Genomic DNA, 20,633 nt, shown 5'->3' with positions numbered 1-20,633 from the left:
ACTTGTTTAATTGGCCTCAGTAACTCAGAATTAATGAAGATTTATCAGATTGTGAAAAAAAGTGATTCCGTGCTGGCAGTAATACTGTTAAATTGGCTGCTCATGTAGTTACTGAGAGAAGATCACCAGGAGTACAAAGTCCTACTCTTAATAGGAGCAGTGCCCACTTATAAATTCAACTTTCTTACGCCTTTTATCTCCTGGACCTTCCTGTCACAGGAAACATTTATTCCTGCAGATTTATCCCTGTGCTCTAAAGTTATCTGACAAAGTACAGCTATGCAAATCTATGGTAGAGGGAAGACCTACTGGATTGTTGGGAACCCTATCCTGTGATGTGCTCTGAAGAGAAACGGATTTAATCCAAGCTTTGCTAACGATTTTCTATACCTGACTAAAAATACTATTTCAAAGACATTTGTAAATCCTGGTTGATTATGCTTTCTAAACTGTTTTTATAGTCCCTTAATCATTCCAGGGTTTGTTTTTCATTTCACTATCTGTGTGTTGTTGTTATTGTTTATTTTAAAAAGGGCTTAAGATCTTAGCTGCTGAACAGAAGCAACTTAAATCTTTTAAGACAACTCTATAACTTCAGCAGCTTGTGGCTTCAGTTGTGTTTTTGTGGCAGCTGTAGCTGAGACTAACCTTTATTAGTTTTAAACTGTTTCCCCACATATCTTCCTTCACACACACACACACCACTCAAAAGGTAAGGAAACTATTGTTTTTATGCTTTAAATAATGGCTGCTACATATTTAATATACAGTAAATCTGGTTAAGTCTAGAGTCGGGAACAACTAGCACATCTGTGCGAGGGGAACCTCTATCTTTATTTTTACCTTTTATGTTTGGTTGAAGGAACCTAAATCAGATTCAAGGTGGCCTTTTGTGCACACTTCAAGAGGTAAGTATAATAGTCCACATTTCACATTAAGCCATAATGGGACCTGTTTGGTTTTGCATAATGTGCAGCCTTTTTCAATTAACCATTACAGTGTGTATGTATGCATGTACATATGTGAACACAAGTGTGCAACATAGCTTTGATGCGGTTAGGTCTTGCACAATTCATCTCTTTTCAAATATCCTGAGAAAATCTGCAAAAATGCAATATGTATTCATGAGAAACACAAAATAAAACAAACTTGCTTCGTTTTTTCAGATTGTTACTAAAGGACTATGTATGCAACTGAGACCAGATGATCTCGTTCTCTACTTTAGTACAGGATGGGTCACTAACAATTTAGCAATTGTTTAGTCACCTAAAATGCACTTGCAGGCCTGAAAAGACAGTGACTAATTGCTTCAGCTGAGAAAAATAAATTTACCATCCCTTACAGAGAATAATTTTCTGAACAACAGCAGCACACAGAACAAATACCAAAATGATAATTAACCAGCAAAGTTTTAGAGCAACTGAAATATTATGTTTCAATAACAGTTTTTAAGGGGGGGGGAAGTATCTGTTGTAATTTACAATAATGTAACAATGCATTTTAAATGCATGGATTAAAATAATATTGAAAAAGGAATGCTGCACTGAAAGAAAACATACATATGCAGTTAAGTTCACTACAATCAATATTTTAATGGAACATCTAACTCAGAACTTAATCCACAGTGAAATTAGTAGTATGCAATGCTTTCTTTCCTAAACTGAATTAGTCTCCTTTCTAAAGTACTAGCTTTATCAAAATCACAAGGCTACAACTGTTGAATATTCTATCCTGCAGATCTTCATGTTCTGGTTAGTAATTGCAGCTTACAATAGGTTACTTTAATTTATCTATGTTCCAGAAAGACAACACAGGATGCAGGACTCTGTAAAGTTGATTAGATTGCAGTTTGGGGGTGGAGGGTAGGGGGCAGACATCCATGAATCTTTATCCCAGCTCCAAGCCAACAGAAAAATAAGTATGTGCTGGCCATTGCAAAGGTTATTATGAAATCAAACAGGAGAAAGATTGGCCATAGATAGCTGAGTCATGTGAAAAGGATTCACTGAGCTTCTGATATTATCTTGAGCAATACTATATCTTCATTAGCAAGTTGTGCAGATATTTTATTGTTTCTTTTATCAAGTATATAAAATACACAATGTGGCTGTTTCGGTGAAGTTTATTATTCTATTTATTTTATTTTTAATCTCATCTTTATTGTTTTATAACTCAAGGGATATCTACTATGCTTTCTTCCTATTTTCCCTGCAACAACAATCCTGTGGTGTAGGCTGGACAGGAAGAGAGTGACTGGCTCCAAAGTCTCCCAGCTGGCTTTCATGCCTAAGGTGGGACTAGTAGTCAAGAGTTCTTTGGTTTCTTATTAAGTCCCTTAACCACTAGAGCGAACTGCTTCTGAGATACAGAAAAGAAGGGCTACTGGTCACAATAAACTGCAATTTCCAGTGCCTTTTCCACTCCTAGGCACCATTTTGTGAAAATGCTCTAGACAACCATCACCCCAAAAAAGCTAACATCTTACAGGATTAATTGTAATCATTTGAGTGATCAGAAGGATCACTGACATTCTATGACGTTTCTGGAAGTTTTTTGTATTTTATGTTAGGGAAGCACTAGCACTAGCACTTAGACGTACATACCTCTTCACAGTGCTTTACAGCCCTCTCTAAGGGTCAACATATTACCCCCAACTATCTGGCTCCTCATTTTACTGACCTCAGAAGGATGGAAGGCTAAATCAACCTTGTGCTGGTGAGAATCGAACTGCTGTCAGCCAGCAGAATTAGCCTGCAACACTGCATTCTAAGCACTGTGCCACCACAGCTCTTTCACAAGACCTACAAAGGTAAGTAGGTTTGACTACTCCAGGAAGTCACAATCCATTCTTCCATAAAACACGTTCTTACTAGGCATTTAAATTCAATTCTAATTCCACACTCCCTTTTCAACTGCTTTTTGTGTACTTGAACCCATCCACCTTGCTGCTACTCATCCTCTTCTCTTTTTTTCCATCTTTCCCAGCATTGTGCGTTGTACAAAAGAAATAATTTCCCCTTCCCACAGGAGTAGAATGTGCGGGAGCAGAAAACAGAATAAATAATACTATTGTTTGTATTAGCTAAATATGCTTATAAAGTTTTTTTCAATCCATTCAGGTTCATTCAGCCATCAAAGAACATCAATCACACTTGACAGGCTGTAACACATTTTGGAATTCCATGGTAAGCTACATACAAACAATCCTTTAGATACACATATTCAAGAAAAAAAGACTTTGGGTTGATCCGCCAATATCTAGCAATGAAATTAAATTCTTCCCATAGTCCACATTCCCAATCAATCAAAGAAATGGTAGACATCTGGAATTACTCCAGAGAATTATAAGCTGCACATATGAAGAAGTTCTGAGTCTAACAGCTGCATGGAATCCTCTAGTTTAAATCTTGGGCCTTCTTTCATCATTTCAGCAACAGTCTTGCTGATTATTTCTGGCCTTCAAGGTTTCCCGCATCTGTTCCTTGTTTACAAAACATGTTTCTCTGTAGTAAGGACTCTCACTTACTTCACTTACTTCAACCCTAACACCATATTTTGTAAATAAAGTTTGATCCCTCTACTTGCATCTCACCCCAAATGATAAGATGCAAGTATTTCATTTTCTGCATATTAGGGGGAAAAATAAAGTGTGAATTACTATTTTTCAGGAACTTTTCAAATATGTCTTCACACCTCTTCTGGGAAAGAAAAACATCCATGCTGCTAGTATCTGAATTCTTGATCTTTAAAATACTGTAAGGTTATTCTAATAAATTCACAGTTTTACAAAATTTGTTCGGCCATTTATACTCAGTGGGATAGACACTTTGCCTCTAACCTTAACTACCAAGGAGAAGCCATGCAGAAACTGTTGGCATAAATAAAATCAATGCCTGACTACTACTGTCTACTTTTCTCTTTCATTATATTGATTTAAGAGCTTACCCCAATGGCTATGTATTCTATACCAGCCTAACTTAAGCCCAAACATAATGTGACTATGAGCCCCCAGAGTGGATTTTATTTAACATTACTATGTTAAATCAACATTACTATGTAACACCCCTCCTAGTGCCCTGTTCTAGTGAAATTGTTCTGCACTTATAGCATATTTTATGCAAATACAAACATTATGCATGCAGATATTCTGCACTTACAACAAGATAATATGCATTATATCTACAAAAGAATAAAACAAATGGAATCCTACTAGATGTAATATTTTTCTGATTTTACACTATGATTTTACACTATGAGTTTTAATAACAATATACTGTATCAATGACCAAAAACAAGGAAATTCACTGATTGCTGTTTGTAGCATATTTAATGAGCTGTAAGCTTCCCTCCTCACAATGCTACTTCCTAGAGAAGCAATTTGGAATCTCATTTTACTTCATTGGTTTGGACTTCACCTCACATAATGCCCAACTGGTATTTTCCAAAATAGAAATTATGGATGTGATTTCCCAGAACATTCATCAAAGGTAAAGGTAAAGGTTTCCCCTCGCATATATGTGCTAGTCATTCCCAACTCTAGGGGGCGGTGCTCATCTCCGTTTCAAAACCAAAGAGTCAGCATTGTCCGGAGATGTCTTCGCGGTCATGTGGCTGTTTCTCTGTAGTAAGGACTCTCACTTACTTCACTTACTTCAACCCTAACACCATATTAAACGTCAAAGGCGTACCTTCCCACTGTTACCTTCACTATTTTTCTATTTGCATTTTTTACATGCTTTCGAACTGCTAGGTTGGCAGAAGCTGAAACAAATAACAGGAGCTCACTCCATTATGTGGTGCTAGGGATTCGAACCGCCAAACTTTCTGATCAACAAGCTCATGTTCTTAGCCACTGAGCCACCGCACCCCTAGAACATTAATCAATTCACTATAAATTGGTGGCTTATGCATTATTCCATAGACAAACCCTTTTGAAAACCTATTTCACTTATTTTTCCATACATGGATTACTGTTCACTATTTTCCTCTCCCCAATAGTTTTATGCAACTACTCAAGTTTAACATTCATCAGAGTCTGACAGAATCAGTTCTCACCTAAATTAATCAAACTCTTGTTATTGAAAGACAAGAGATACAGGGTATCTCATTTTAATCTTGCTTAGAGAACAAAATTAAAAATAGACCCCATTCTTTTATAAAAATATATTTTGTAAGAAATTTCACCAGAATAAGAGTCATAGCCTAGAATGAATCCAAGAAACCTGGAAGTGGAAAAGCAAATAGAAGACAAGTAAACAACTTGAGAATGCATCTCTGGACATCGCCAATATGTTTATTACAAAAGCTTGTGTCATTTCAAAGTATTTCCCTAAAATATGTAAATAGAATCTTTGGGCTGATGAAAGTAACCAAGGGTAAATTGGTCCATTTTATTTAATAGTTGGTTGAATCCATCCAAGGTATATCTTAGCTTTCAATTCATGTTTCAACATTTCCTTTAGAGATCAACATTTCCTCTATTTAAGTTAGTACTCAAATACATTATATATGTTTCTTCTCTTCAAAATGGTCCAACGTTTTAGTAAGCTTGGATCACAGCTGTAACACTTTTAATACAAACTATTTTAAATACATTATTCAACTGCACTGACTTCGGAGAGGTTTCCAGGCAAAAAGAAAGCTTATTGTAACTTCAAAAACTTCTTTAAGGCTTCAAAAACATTCGTAGTGTTTTTTTCTTCACATATTATCTAGCTAGACTTTCAGAAGGTCAAAAATCTTATACTTTATACTTCCCCTGAAATCTAATATAAAGAAAAGGACAGGGAGGTGTCTCTCATGGCACTTGACTTTAAAACAACTCTCCCAAAGTGCCTTGTCTGGCATTTTCTTCAATAATTTATCTTAGTACATTCTATTGTTCATTTTCAATAACATTTACATTGTTATAAATGTATTGTTGTTGTTAGTTGTGAAGTTGTGTCCGATCCATTGAGACCCCATGGACAATGTTCCACCAGTCCTTCCTGTCCTCTACCACCTCCCAGAGTCCATTTAAGCTCATGCCTACTGCTTCAGTGACTCCATCCAGCCATCTCATTCTCTGCCATCACCTTCTTCTTTTGCCCTCAATCTTTCCCAGCATTAATCTCGTCTCCATATTAATGTATATGTTTATGTATTTAATAATGTAATGACTGATGCATTTTTTTAAAAAATGTATATAGATTGTTGGCAGCTTTGCAAACTTTGTCAAAATGTGAGCTATAAATATCCTAAAGAAATAAAAAGCCATGATACATTAGTTTTGTTCTAATGTCCTAAAGAAATAAAAAAGCAAAAGCCATTTTTTTTTGTTTTATAACCTGCTTCCCTTTGGGAAACTCCAAAAGGGAAGTAGATTATAAAAAAATATTTCTATAGCACTGTAGCGAGAAAACAAAAATAGAGGAGTCACACCTGTTTAAAAGAGCTTTAGAATGTTTTTACATCCTGGAATAAGACAAACAGTCCTGCCTCTAACTTTGCAGGTTGGAGCTGAATCCTCCCCTCCCATCCCATCATCCAGATCTGCTAAATTTGGCTGAATAGGTTCTATCATTTCAAAGCAGAAAACACAAATATGTTCTGAAATAGGCTTAAAACAAATTTAAACCAAATTTCTAAAATTATTAAAAAAAATATCTTGCCCAGCTCACAAAAGGTGGAAAGCAGAAAAAAACCTTGATGCCTTCAACATACATGTGACTCATTCTATCGCCTTTATTCCATCAAATGTCATTAATGTCAGGTCTGTTAACCTCATACTGCTAGCCACTCCTGCTTTAGAGATTATTAGCAAAAAAGAAAAGGAAAATTTTGTTGTTCAAGAGATAGATTTTTAATTCAGACCAGGGAAGCAATTCCTCCCAAGAGGCAGTTAAAAACTAATTCTGAATTCTTAAAACATGCAGTATTGATTTCAAGATAATCTAAACTGATTTATTCATTTCTGGAAATTCCAAGTTAGTACAACAATGGACTTTGCATACTACTCTTTGATAATACCTATTGGATTTTACTAAGCTTTCCACAGTGTATAGATATTGGACAGATTGAAAAGCATGTTGAATGATTTTCCTAAATTAGAGACAGGCAAAATCCTGACCAGGATAGCAATGTTTCTTTAGTGCAAGGCTGGGCAACCTTAAACACTCAAAGAGCCACGAAGGTCCTAACTGGAAGCCCCCCATTCAATTCTGGAGTCAACCGGAAGTCCAGTTCCCCCACCATAGAGTACGGTGTCCAGTTCCTTCTGGCACGGTGTCCTTTTCCATTTACCTGTCCTGACCGAAAGTCCTATCAATTGTGAAGTCGAATGGAAAACCTGTCCATTGCCGTAGAGTCTCCTCCTGGCACACTGTGTTTCACCCCACAACCTTAAGCTCCTCTCAAAAGTGTGGTGCCGACCAGCAACAGGGAGCCACAGGAGAGGGATGAAAGAGTCACCTGCGGCTCCAGAGCCGCAGGCTGCTGACCCCTGCTTTAGTGCCCAGTAAGAAACTGACAAACTACAATGAACAACTCGGTTTGTAGAACCCTCTTTACCTTCTGCAATACTTATCAGCCACATATCATCTTTCTTAAAAATACAGGCACTTGCTGACAATGATCGAAAGCATTCTAAAATGTGATCATCCGCATAGGGAAAAAAGGAAAAAAGATAAGTTGTGGGAGCATCAGGGGTGGGTTTCAACCGGTTTGCGGCGGTCCCCGCGAACCGGTTGGTCGGCGAACCCGTAAGTAAGTAACTTCCGGGAACGGCAAAGGGTCCGCCCGCCCGTCCGCGCTCCTTACCCGGTTTTGAAGAGTTCTGTGCTTCCACGCATGCGCAGGACGCATACAGCGCCTGTGCGATCCTCCAGGAGCAGCTGGAGCATTGCACAGATGCTAGTACGCCTGCGTGCACTGCGCACGTGCACGAGGACGCCGCCGGCCCCGTTCCAACCGAACCGGTTGGAACGGGGCGAGAAACCCACCCCTGGGGAGCATGGAATAGCACCCCCACCCAAAGACTCTGAAAAGCATGTGATAGATTTTCTTAATCCACAATTTAATCCACAAATCAATTTATAATCCATGATTATAAAAAAAAGCTCACTGAAACAATGTTAATGTTTGAAACTTTGCTTAATTTTAATGAAATTCAGTGCAATTGGAACCATAGACTACTGTACAGAACATATTATTAGGTAACCAAAACAATTCAAGAGAAAATGTTACTGATACATTTGTCATCAGACCTCTAGAAAGTCAGAAAAAACAAGATATTACAGGTTCTTTGCCCTATAGCAGGGGCGTCAAACTCAAGCCCAGGGGTTAGATCTGGCCAACAGGGCTATCCTGGATAGCGGACTGGTTCATGGCACCAGTGCCAGCAAAAACGGAGTTCTGTTTTCACTGACAGGAGGCTGTCGCAGCCTGGGAGCCTGCCAGTGAAAACAAGGAGTTTGGGAACCCATTTTTGTGGCAGACTGCTCGAGCCACCACAGACCCCCCCCCCAACATGACTGATGTCATGCTGGCCATGCCCATCCTGGCCACACACACCCTCCCCCCCGCCTGAGATCAAACACAACCCTCATGTGGTCCTCAATGAAATTGAGTTTGACACCCATGCCCCAGAGAAAGAAGGCATGGAATTGTACTTTTAAAAAGCAAAAACTTTTTTTTAAAAAAAGAGAAGAGGTTGCAAAGGAGATAAAGGTCCTGTCAGTTCATCTCTCTGCATCTCCAGTTTTCTCCTACCAAGCTTTTCCTGCTTCATCTAATGGTCCAGGCGTGTCAAACTGGCGCACTGCGCAGACCACACCCATCCTGACTCCATTAAAAAACATCATTATATATCACAATCTGGCCTGTGACACGATCGAGTTTGACACCCGTGATCTAAACCCATCTCTGAAAATATCAGTTATAAAAAACTGATCATTTGATTCAAGAGGACATTAAAAGAAAAATTCTTTTCTCTTCAGTAAATCCTCTTCTCTTTCTAAGCCAGGAAAGTGCTAGCAGTTATAACCACTACCTAAATTTCAAGGAGAGACCATAACAACTGGTTTTTGCAAACTTTTGAGGTTTAAAAAACATACAAAAGACCAGTCCTGAACTGATTTTTTTTATTTCTGAACAACCCACTTAATAAGAACAAATAAATGCAGATGGCTATCCTAATAGAATGTAGCATATGCATTGGGTAGAAGCAAGCACTGATTCTCATTTAGTGGACAGAAGATTACCAGTCATTGATAGCAGCAGGGACGTGCAGTCAGGGGAGGCAGGGGAGGCAGGGGAGGTGGGACCTCACCAGTATCATGAGAGAGAAAAAAGAAAAATAAAAAGGAAAAAGGCTAAGGTAGTTGCTGCCAGACTCCAGAGTCACAGTGGATGACTCTGAGTCTGCTTAGTGCTAACTGCAGGGGGAGGCGAGAGAACTACGGGCCTACTTTGCATAAGGAATTTTTCACCTTTTAACCCTTGCTCAGAGTTAAGCAAGGGTTAAAAGACGAAAAATTCCTTATGCAAAGGCGGCACGTGATTCTCTGCCTCCTGATCTGGGAGCAGCAAATCGTGCCTAAGTTGCCTTTTTATTTAATTTTTTACATTTTCATCATGGCGGGCAGACAAGAGGAGAGTTGAAATCCACAGCTGGAAAAGGTATGTGGATCGGACGGAGGGAGGCGGGGGGATTCAAAATTATTGTAATTTAATTTGTAATTTTTTATTGTAATTTGTGTATGTCTGTGTGTTCGTGTGTTTCTTTCTTCACTCAATTTGAGAGAGTTTGTTTGAGAAGAGAGGGGCAGCCGTCTCTCCCCCACTGGGAGCCCCGTCCTGCTCCCCTCTCCCTTTCTTCCTCCTCCTCTCCCCTTTCTTTGCCGGCTGCCGCCTTGACCCCCCCTGCTGTGTCCGACAGGCCAGGCGTCTTGCGTTTATGTCCACCATAAACGTGAGATGCCTGGCCTGTTGGACACAGCGGTGGGGTCGGAGGAGGCATGGGGGGGGGGAAGGCAGCAGAACGCGGCAGCGGCAGGGACGTTCTCACTGCTGTGTCCAACAGGCCAGGTGTCTCGCGTTTATGGCAGACATAAACGCGAGACGCCTGGCCTGTTGGACACAGTAGTGGGGACGTTGCTTCTTGCCGCTGTCGCGCTCTTACCTCACCAACCATAATCCTCACCGCACATCATTGGATAGCAGTGATAGTTTCCAGGAGTTTACTGACAAAAGCAAACCCAGTAATTGAAATCACACAGAAGTAGATTCAAGCGATACATCAAGAGTAACTTGTTGACTTTAAGAATGTGAGAAGATGGAACAAACTGAAGTAGCAAGTTCTGCTTCTGATTATCACCTGTGAAAACTATTCTAATGGATTATGCCTTGAGACAGAAGTTTGACTAGATAACCTCTAAACTACTTTCCAATAAATGATTCTATAAGATAATATCTGACGCTAATGACACAGAGGCAATCACATATGAGCAAATAATTACTTTGCCCTCAATAGTTACAGTTAATAGTTTACAAAGACAGATACCTTAAGCAGTTAACAAATGAAAGGCTGACACAGCTATTTAAAAAGAATAGTAGTCTGCGGGGACTTTAGAACATTAGTTAAATGAAAGAAAGATGAAGAGCATCAAGGCTTCTCACCAGACTGAAAAGGGCAGAAAGTTTAAAGATATAGTATTCACACATATTTATACCAAAGGAGAGCAGGGGCATAGCTTAATTTGAGAATGGAAGAAACAGCAGGTCGTGTTTTTGGAAAGAAAGTGGAAAAGAGGATTCTGGTCAAGAGGAGAGAAAGTGTTCTGAACTAGGCTTCCCAAGATCATGAAGCAGACTCCTTGTCCCGATAAAACCTCTTTTATTTAGGTTAAAGGGAATTCCTCTCCAGCAAAGTACTGGCAAACAGTTTTTCATGAGAGTTCACAACTACAGACCTTTATGAGGCTTGCAGAGCTGTCAGGCCGATATCTTTCAAACACCAAGTTGTAGCAACAATCCTCTTTCGCTTCTCTTTATTCCATGTGGGAGGGGCCATTCATCATCCACCTGTGCCTTTACTTCCAAGTTGGCCCTTATTCCTTAGCTGTTCCCTTCTCCTGGCTGCTCTGCGCATGTGCACATCAGGAATAGGCTACAGCATTTCTGCCCCACTAATCTCCGACTGAAGGCAGCTGATAACTGTTGGACGGCCCTGGCCCTATCTCTGCTTCCGACACAGAGCCTTCCCAGGACTCAAGAACTGGCCCATGTTTCTCCCCAACCTTCTCATTGTCTGAGTCTGCCATCAGCTCCGCTGGCCACTGGTGGGCCACAACAGAAAGAATCACCTTACTCAATAGAGCTGGAACATTTTTACTAGCCTGGAAAAGAAGGAAACAGTTTCTTTCTTAGCTTCCTTCTGGATTAAAAGAAAAGGGATATAGAAAAAAAATAGTTCTTTGGAGAAGGAAGGAAGGAAGGGAGGGAGAGAGGGAGGGAGGAAGGGAGGGAGGGATGGATGGATGAATGGATGAATGGATGGTAACTTGACCAAGAAGAGATTATTTTCCATTTACTGACTAAGTACATGATGTAGAATCTGGGTGTCAAACTTGCCGTGTCACATTGCTGTCATGTGACATTTTGCAACATTTTTACCTTTGTGGAGCTGGAGTGGGTGTGGCCATCAGTTTGACACCCCTGACATAGAACTACTGTATTTCTACCTTTTCCTTAAAGGTACAGCAAATAGAAAGAAAGCTTTTCTTTCAGGATTTTGGGAAAAGAATTACTCAACTGACAAACCAAAAAAAGGAAAAACTCAGATTTTTTTAATGTAATGAATGCTAACATGAGTATGGGATTGGATGAGATATCCTATAAGATCCCTTCCATGTCTATGATTATACATATACAATTAAGTTTAATTTAATTATGAATATTAACAACACACTGTTTAATTATTCATTGAATGCTTTTTCTGTTTTGTCTCATTCAAAATTACAATTTAATAAAAGGTCTCTGGGGCCATATCTAAGATATTCAAGGATAACATGATCTCTGGCTTCAGCTTATGCATTTCACTTTAAACATGTGCAGAGTATGAAAATCTTGGAACACTGAAATCAAAAGTGCCATATAGAGAGAAAACTCATTTTGGGTCAAAGTAAACAGCATAAACTCCATCACTTCAGTGGTTTCAGAAATTTTACAACTGGCAAAGGAAGTGCACTGAAAGTATTTCTTCGCTTCATTTTGCTTTTCTCTGCATAGTCTGTGTATGAATCATCCAAAAGTATTTGTTCTACAGGCAACCTTTCTGTGGTTAATAAAAATTACTATGATCGGGACTTAAATATGATAACTGCATTATCCCGCAGTGGACATTCATCTATAGAGCTTTATTCTGTTTGAAGAATGAAAGCACAACTAGAAGAAAAATATCTATTCATCTTATGACACTGCTATTAAGAATATTATATTTGGCCACATTGCTACAGCATTTTGGCAGTGCTTCAAAAGCCTGCAATGTTTATTTATTATTATTATTGTTTTATGTATTACTACCCATGTAGCTGCTATTTCTGTTATTACAGATAAGAGAGGTTCAAGAAAAATTAAAATGCTATAATAATCATGAAAACTCTCATATACAAAGTGCTTTGATGAATTATCCATCATTCAGTTATACTTATTTTGCTTTATGTCACCAATTCACCCTCCTGCACAATTTTTCTTTTTCAAATTAAAAGCACACATTTTCTTAACTTTACTTCTAGGAGACCAGGCTGCAAATATGTTTCAACAGAATAATCATGGATTACAGCAATTTATGTTCAAATGTATTTCAAAACCATAAAGCTAAAGTTAAAACTCTGTTAAAGTTTATTCAAAAACATTATCATTAGATAGACTGAGATTGGCTCAAACACTAAGATCTTTGGGAAGGCACAGTAACAGAAGTTTACAGTTTGTAGATTTGATGAGATCATTAAAACAAACTCTCCTAAAATTAGCTTTTCTACCTAATTTTGAAAAAGAATCAAATTGTGGAAGGGCACAACCAATGGCCATGGCCATTCTAGGTAGGGATCTGTCATCCCCATTTGATGACCATAACTTCTAACTTGATTTGCAATTTTAACCCCAGATATTGTAAAGATAAAGGGTAAAAGGTGCAGACAAAATTCTATGCCCAGATTTTATAAAAAATTAGCTTGATCCTCCTTTTCAGAATTACACACATTACAAACTGTATGTGGAATGAACTTCCTAGCAATGTTGCTAATCCAGTTAAAATGCTGAATGATCTATTTTAAAATTTTGATCTAACAATTATTGGACATCAAGTTAATTGAACGAAAAATGTCAAAAACTCGTGTTAAACAACCAAGCAACAAGGTAAGTTTGTAGAAACTACAGTTTCCATCAGACTACTTAGTGAAGTCAGAGTAATGAAAAAGTCCTTATTGAATCTAAAGGAAGAACTATCTGTAGAGTTATGTTTATTGTCTTGGCTAACCAAGAATTTCAGGAAAACTTTTTCAGGGATCTATGAGAACATCTCAGTGAGTTGCAGTGAGAAAGAACAGTGTTTCTCTCAGTTATTTTACTTATCTTTATGAATGAATCACTTCTGTTCCTCTTACGTGTGAGTGGGCGTGAGTACCTAAAAACATATTGTTCTTGCAAAAGGGTTAAAAAAGAAATTTCACAAAAAGAAAATGAAAACTGTAAAGATTTAAAAAATATTTTGTAGATGAATTTTAAGAAGAAAAAAGAAAAGTATACTGCTATTGCAGGATGCCAGAATTTACATGATAGGAATTGGCCACAATCAAAGTACATTAATTGCAATGGTATATTTTTAAAAAAGTAAGTAAAAATACTGCCCAGATTATTATGAGGCCTCAGATTGTTGAGGGCAAGAGGCTGACTCTATAAACCGCTTAGGGAGGGCTGTAAAAGCACTGTGAAGTGGTATATTAGTCTAAGTGCTATTGCTCTTAAATAACCTGATGTGTAGATTTGCATATTATACATATTATTCAAATCACTGCACTGATCTTTAATAGATATCAGTAATACAAAGGTTAATAGTTTGTATTTATTACTAGAGCTCTTAATAATCACAATTAGATCTGAAAATATTTTTGGATCTCAATTAATGGCAGCAGCAAGTCTTCCCTTCCTCCAAATTTTCATTTAACGTGGACATCGAAATACTGCACCTTTATAAGCTTGAAGCCAGCAAGTCCATAATTGACTTGTGTCTAAACTACTAGCAACTGGTAAGTGATCTGGTATAACTTTATTGAGACTCTGTGAAGATTGAAGAGCTAAATTTGTTAATTTCCCATACAACAAAGAATCAATTTTTTTTAAAAAAAATGTGGCTATATAAGAAACAGTCTGCATTGTACTTGGATATTCTATTCTGCTGCAAAATATGAGGCATAAAAATGATCACAGAGATTTTTTAAAAAGTTTAACAGTAGAGGTCTACCAAGAAGAAAACCCGGATAAGTTTAATGGAGACTATTCCGAGGAAAGTGTTAAAATGACTGCAGCCCTGAAGGCTAAAAATAGAACCTTGAGGCAAGGGCTAGCAAAGTTAATAATGAGAACAAATCCATTCTCCCACTATAATCAAATAGGCAGAAATACAAAAAAGAATACACAAATGAAGACTTTGCACACACGAGCCATGTCATTCTCAATATGAATAAAATCTCTCTTACAGAACAAAATGAAAGTCCCAATTTAAGTAGGACCAAACAAGTGAGAAGGAAGGACTCACTGGAGAAGAGCCTAATGCTGGGAAAGATTGGGGGCAAAAGAAGAAAGAGACGACAGAGAATGAGGTGGCTGGATGGAGTCACCGAAGCAGGAGGCGTGAGCTTAAATGGACTCCGGAGGATGGTAGAGGACAGGAAGGCCTGGAGGAACATTGTCCATGGGATCGTGATGGGTTGGACATGACTTTGCAACTAACAACAACAATAAACAAGTGATAAACTGCTAGAATTCTTGCAAAATGCTTAAATGGAAACTTTAACAAAATCAACAATATAAATTGTGTATAAAGCGCTGTTGCCTGATCGTAGGCTGGTATAGGATCCTTTCTTTCCCTTTCTGCTTGATTTGTATTAATAAACATTTATTTTATTTCATTTAAGCTTCCTATAAAACTAAAAGCAAAGTAAGTGATGCGATGGATATCCTTTCTCAGTGCTCTGAGGCTGAGGAGGCCTGGATGAGGGAGAACAGGCTTTATCCGAACCCTGCTAAGGCAGAGTGGCTGTGAGTAGTCAGCTCCTGGACTCATGACTTTTGCTTGGGGTACATGTGGCAGTTGTGATTACTGCATTTTGGGTTGTGTGCCAGTTACATCCTTTTTCAAAATCAAGCAGCTCTCCTCTCAGTGAATCATACCCTGATCATCTCTGGGATGGACTACTGCAATGTGCTCTACTTTGGGGGCTATCTTTGAAGAGTATCTGGAAGCTGAAACTGGTGCAACAGCATTAGCAGTTTTGGATGCCCCTAGGATGTTGCATATAACACAAGCTACACAAGCTGCTATGGGTACCAGTTTGCCTCTGGATCCAATTCAAGGTTTTGGACATTTAAACCCCTTCATGGCATGGGACCAGGATACCAGAGGAACAGTCTTGTCCCAAATACATTGATATGTCCCAGCTAGACAAGCTGTGTTTCTTTATCAGCCAAAGGGTTTTGGCCAGAAGGATCTAGGAGGAGAACATTCTCAGTTGCTGCTCCAACCCAATGGAATATCCTACCATCCCTGGAGCCCCAACTCAGTTTTCCAGAAGAGTGTTAAGATCTGGTTTTTCCAATTAGCATGGGAGTCTAAAAATGTAAGGAAACCCTGGGGATGGTGGGTGGGCTGTGAATGTCCCACTCCTTGTTAACCCCTAGTCTTTTGAATTTGGTATCTTGATCTTTATTTGGAAGTTCTAATATTTTAATTCTGTTTTAATCTATGCCTTTATCCATGTATTTCTATGCTTTTATCAACAAATGTCCAGAGTCACTTAGGTGAGATGATATAAAGGTATAGAAATTTAATAAATAAAATAAACTGATAAATAAATATAATGAGCTGAAAACCCAATATGTTAAGGATCACTTTCAGACTATCCTCTCAATGTATCCTGAATGGAGCTCAATAGGCCAAAATGTTTTTTCAGTTATCATGATGTCTATTTGAAGATATAGGTAGATATATATTTTACATTTATTCTTTGTTTTATATTATTGTTGAAATTTTGATGTTCTTTGGGGAATAGTAAGATACATTATGTGGTGGCTCAGTGGCTAAGATGCTGAGTTTGTCGATCAGGAAGGTCGGCAGTTCGAATCCCTAGTGCTTCATAATGGAGTGAGCTCCCGTTACTTGTCCCAGCTTTTGCCAACCTAGCAGTTCGAAAGCATGTAAAAATGCAAGTACAAAAATAAGGACCACCTTTGGTGGGAAGGTAACAGCATTCCATTCCATCCTTTGTCGTTTAGTCATGCTGTCCACATGACCAAGGAGACCTCTTCAGACAGCCCTGGCTCTTCAGCTTTGAAACGGAGTTGAGCACCGCCCCCTAGAGTCAGAAATGACTAACACATATGTGCAAGGGGAACCTTTACCTTTAAGATACATTTTTTTAAAAAAACCCAATGTAAATAATAAATATATCCTATCTGTAAAAATGAGGAGTATTTGGGCAATAATTGTCTGTCTTTATCACTTTAAGTGCAACTTAATTAAAATCCTAGTGGATTGGGCCCCAAATTAATTAGCAAGAGACCTACCACTTTAATATTTAGGCAGCAATCCCAAATGAGCTCTGAGCAGAGGCTGAAGGAAGGGAAGCAAAGCTGAAGAGATGTAGCGAAAGAATCAAACCCAACCAGCATTTTGTTGTGTAGTCTTGAAATTATGAAAGTGATTAAGGAAACTCTTCATAAAGTCAATCACTTTTTAATTTGACATAATTCCTGTGTATCAGCAAAACATCAAAGACAACTTCAATAATTTTCTTATACCTTGCAATGAATTATTATATCCATATTCCTAACCTATATCCTTGTACATGTACGACATTAAAGCAAGATTTCTATAATTATATATTTCTGAATGTATTATTTTATTGACAGGATGCATATATTAGCAAAACAAAGTTTACAAACCACAATAGCAATGTGTTAACCCAGAAACAAGAAAAATACCGGTGTGAATCTAGCTTGTCTATCTCTATTGTATGATTTCACCAGAAAATAATTATTTAATAGATAGAGGGAACAGCAGGCAAGATCCTTAAGCAAACCATCTATTTTACTTATCATTAAGTCTACATGCTAGACAGTGAAATACCGTAATAAAAAAGTAACTGATGTTCAAATGGTAAAATTTATCAACCACAAATGTACCCTATAGTTTCTACATATCTGCCTAGAATTCTGCAATGGGAAGTAGTGCAAAGAACTTTCCAGAATAGCATTAAACATTGCTCAACCATAGGGTCAATTCAAAGTCTTCTAAAGGGGGGGGGACGAATGGCAACAAATGCTTTAATGTCAAACACAGGGTGAGTCCTGATGAAAATATTCCATTTGAAACTGGAGACGGAGCAACATGTTTCAATCAAGGCATCAACACAAATATTTTGAAACAGTGATAAGAATTGTATTGCAGTCTTCTTTCTTGCAGGGAAAATCTTCTTTCCCACACACTCTCATTTACTGAGCTTCTTTAGTGGACAAAATGTTAAACTAAAATAAACACACACACACAATCTTGGATGCTGCAAAGCAAGGGAGAGGGGGGGTACTGAAATGGACATAGAGCCCTATGTCTGTCAGATTTACAAAAAGGCCCTGGAAAAAGTTCAAGATGACTTAAGTCTAGACCCAACCTATAACCAGTGTTTGTTTCAGCATTCACATCCCTAGGTTTTACCTCATCACAAAAGCTTGTACCTCAAAGGAGAACCTCTATTATCTCTTTATTCCCAGTTTCTCAGCCACTTGTCCCTCTTCAAAATCAGAGCCTTTCCTTCTTTTTTTATGGTGGAATTGTTGTGCTAGTGCTATTTTCAATTATGCACTAAATTGTATTTTTAACCTTGCTATGTCATGATCTAGAAGCCCAGCATGTGAGAAGCAATTAGATTCTAACCCACTGATCACTTTTTGGCAACCACCATCTGGAAGTATGCTACTGTGCAAATTCTGTGTTAGGAATAAATCTAAAATTCACCAGGAAGAGGAAGGTTCTTTCAAAATTAAAACATGAAAATATCTAAACACAAAGGGTGGGGAAAACTAAACTAGTTCATCCTATACATGCCTGTCATAGCTTCATGGGAGTTCCGCATTTGAAGTTCAACAAGGTATGCTTCTGAGTAAGCCTGTCCAAAGTGCAACTACCTAAACCATAACAAGATTGCTGCTCTAGAGGCACCTTGCTTCATTGTAATACCTGTATAGGTGCAAAAAAGGGGAAGTAAAAGCAATTTTGTCCACAAAAATGTCCTGATATGCTGGATTATGGGAAGGGATATGATAGAAACTGGAATTTAGCCAGATAAATCAGGCGAGCATAAGTTAGAAGAGAGTAACTATCTTTCATTTTTTTGGCAAAGCAACTAGGGGGGGGTGGAATCTAAATTTCTAGGCCACCTACACAGCTGAATTTCAGACAGAATGAGTGGAACTTAAAGGATAGCAAGTTAAACTGCCAATTTTAAAATCCACAACTGGGTTATTAACATGCTATCTTAGGTGTGGGCATAAAATATTCAAAGTAAGCACAAAGATTGATTTTGTAGTATGTGTACCCTAGCCAGAGGATGGTTATCTCCCCTTTATTGGCTAATTAAACTGACAAGCCAATGAAATACCTTCCCATACAAACTGCAGGTGTCACAATCTCATGCCTGGAAAGAGTCACTGGGAGAACGAACTGCAGAGCAAAAAAACCCCAAAGACAAAAACTACCCGGTTCCAAAGCAAATAAACCCAGTGAGAGTGAGTCACAAACGAGGAGTACAGAGCCCAGTTCCCTTCAGCAAAATAAGAGAAGCGCTTTATGAGCTCGTTTTAAACCTTCGCCTTCCTCCCCCCCTCAAACGCCAACACCCCCCCCCCACCTGCCTTCAATCTCAGAGTGTGTCAAAACAGAGATCTCAAGTCCAAGTGGGCTGAAATGCCGCTCAAACCAATGACTCCCACCAGCAGGAATGAATGGGAGCCGAGTGAAAAGGGTTTTTTTGTGTAATTCTATAACTCGGGCGGATCGCAAAGGCATGATAAAATCAGCTTGGTATTCTGAAAGTAATCACACAGACACAAACTCCAGGAGGGAAAAGGGGGGGAAACACCCTTTCTTCCACAGGTCTGAAAAGGAACCGAAAAACTTCTTGCCATCCCCAATTCCCTCAACCCAACCCTCTCTCTCTCCCTCTCCCTAAGGATTGAATGGTGACAAGCGCGATGGGAAAGGGGGGTGGGGGGAGAGAGAGATCGCGTCCACACCGCAGATCTTGAGAAAGTTTCACATGTAACCAAACCTGATGCTTCCAACGAGCTGGATCACACAGCACCGCCAGCCAGAGTTCGGCGGCGAAAGCCAGGACTTGCCCTTAATGGGAACCATCTGCTGTTCAAACATGGAAGGACGGCCGCTTATTATTTCAAGAAAAAGCACGGGGAAAGGAGCGGCGGTCGCTCTACTGAAACACCACCGGGCCGGGGGGGGGGGAAGAGAGAGAGAAATCGAGTCCTCTTTACCCTTTTCCTGCCTGCCTCCCAGCGGTCCCGAAGCCCCGAACTTCCTTCCAGCGAAACCGACGAGCGCAGGGGGCACCGACTTGAAGGCGTCCTCGGAATGGAAAGCGGCGAGCGGATAGCTTCCGAGAGAGGCTGGGTTGTTTGTTTGCTCGGCGGATCAGCAAATCAGGAATCCCGGGAGGGGTTTTCGAGGCTTTCAACAGGTGGAGCCACCCTTTTGTCAAAAGGAGGGACCGAGAACGGAGGGGGGAGGAAAACTTACCCAAGTTGGAAGGCTTGAGGAGGAGCCGGGCGCGCCTTTGTGTGCGCGGCTCTCTTTTCGGGTTGCAGGCGCTGCCGCCGCCGCCGCCCGGCACTGGAGCCGCGCTCTCCCGACCGGCTGCGCCTCAACCGAGCAGCTCCCGGAGGCAGCTCCAAAGACCGGCAGGAGTCGCCGCGCTCAACGGGCTGCCCATGCTGTGAGGAGGCAGCAACCTCGCCGGCTGCCGTCGCTGGAAGCCAGACAGCCGCCTCCAACAAGTCGGACCGAAAGCGGCGCCTTCCGCGAAAGAAGAGGGGGGGAAAAGGCAAGGCAAGGCGGGCGGGAATGAGGCACGCCGCCAGGGAGAGCGAGGGGCTCGTCACATGATGCGCCGGAGCGCCCGCCTCTGCTCGCGCCCTCCTGCCAGCCCCGCCGCGGGAAAGGAGGAAAACAGCCCGTAGCAGACACACCTGAAGAGGCTGCTGCCCATATCCGTCGCCCGCACAAAGCCAGACAGGAAATGGAGGGACCAGGCCGGGGAGAGGGGGGGTGGGTGGGAGGCGGAGGGGGGCCAAGAAATAACAAAGCCGAG

The 20,633-nt window shown here is 39.9% G+C and overlaps 1 protein-coding gene across 3 annotated transcripts in view; it reads right to left on the bottom strand.

Moving 5' to 3' along the window:
- The window catches only part of PLXNB2 (plexin B2), a 367,326-nt gene extending 347,061 nt beyond the window's left edge, over positions 1 to 20,265 (bottom strand). For 2 of the 3 annotated variants that reach the window (XM_087722148.1, XM_087722146.1), the window contains exon 1: positions 19,801 to 19,939. The gene's annotated coding sequence lies outside the window, so the exon portion shown is untranslated. Of the gene's footprint in view, positions 1 to 19,800; positions 19,940 to 20,062 lie in introns of those variants that run through there. The other variant, XM_087722147.1, reaches the window with a different exon arrangement.
- Positions 20,266 to 20,633: the final 368 nt, after the last annotated feature.

The sequence above is a fragment of the Thamnophis sirtalis genome, unplaced genomic scaffold (genome assembly GCF_051295495.1).
Source record: "Thamnophis sirtalis isolate CommonGarterSnake01/CBP01778 unplaced genomic scaffold, rThaSir2_p1.2 scaffold_9, whole genome shotgun sequence".
Lineage (NCBI taxonomy): Eukaryota > Metazoa > Chordata > Lepidosauria > Squamata > Natricidae > Thamnophis > Thamnophis sirtalis.
Note: the sequence above shows the minus strand (reverse complement) of the source record. Positions and strands in the feature narration are given on the sequence as shown.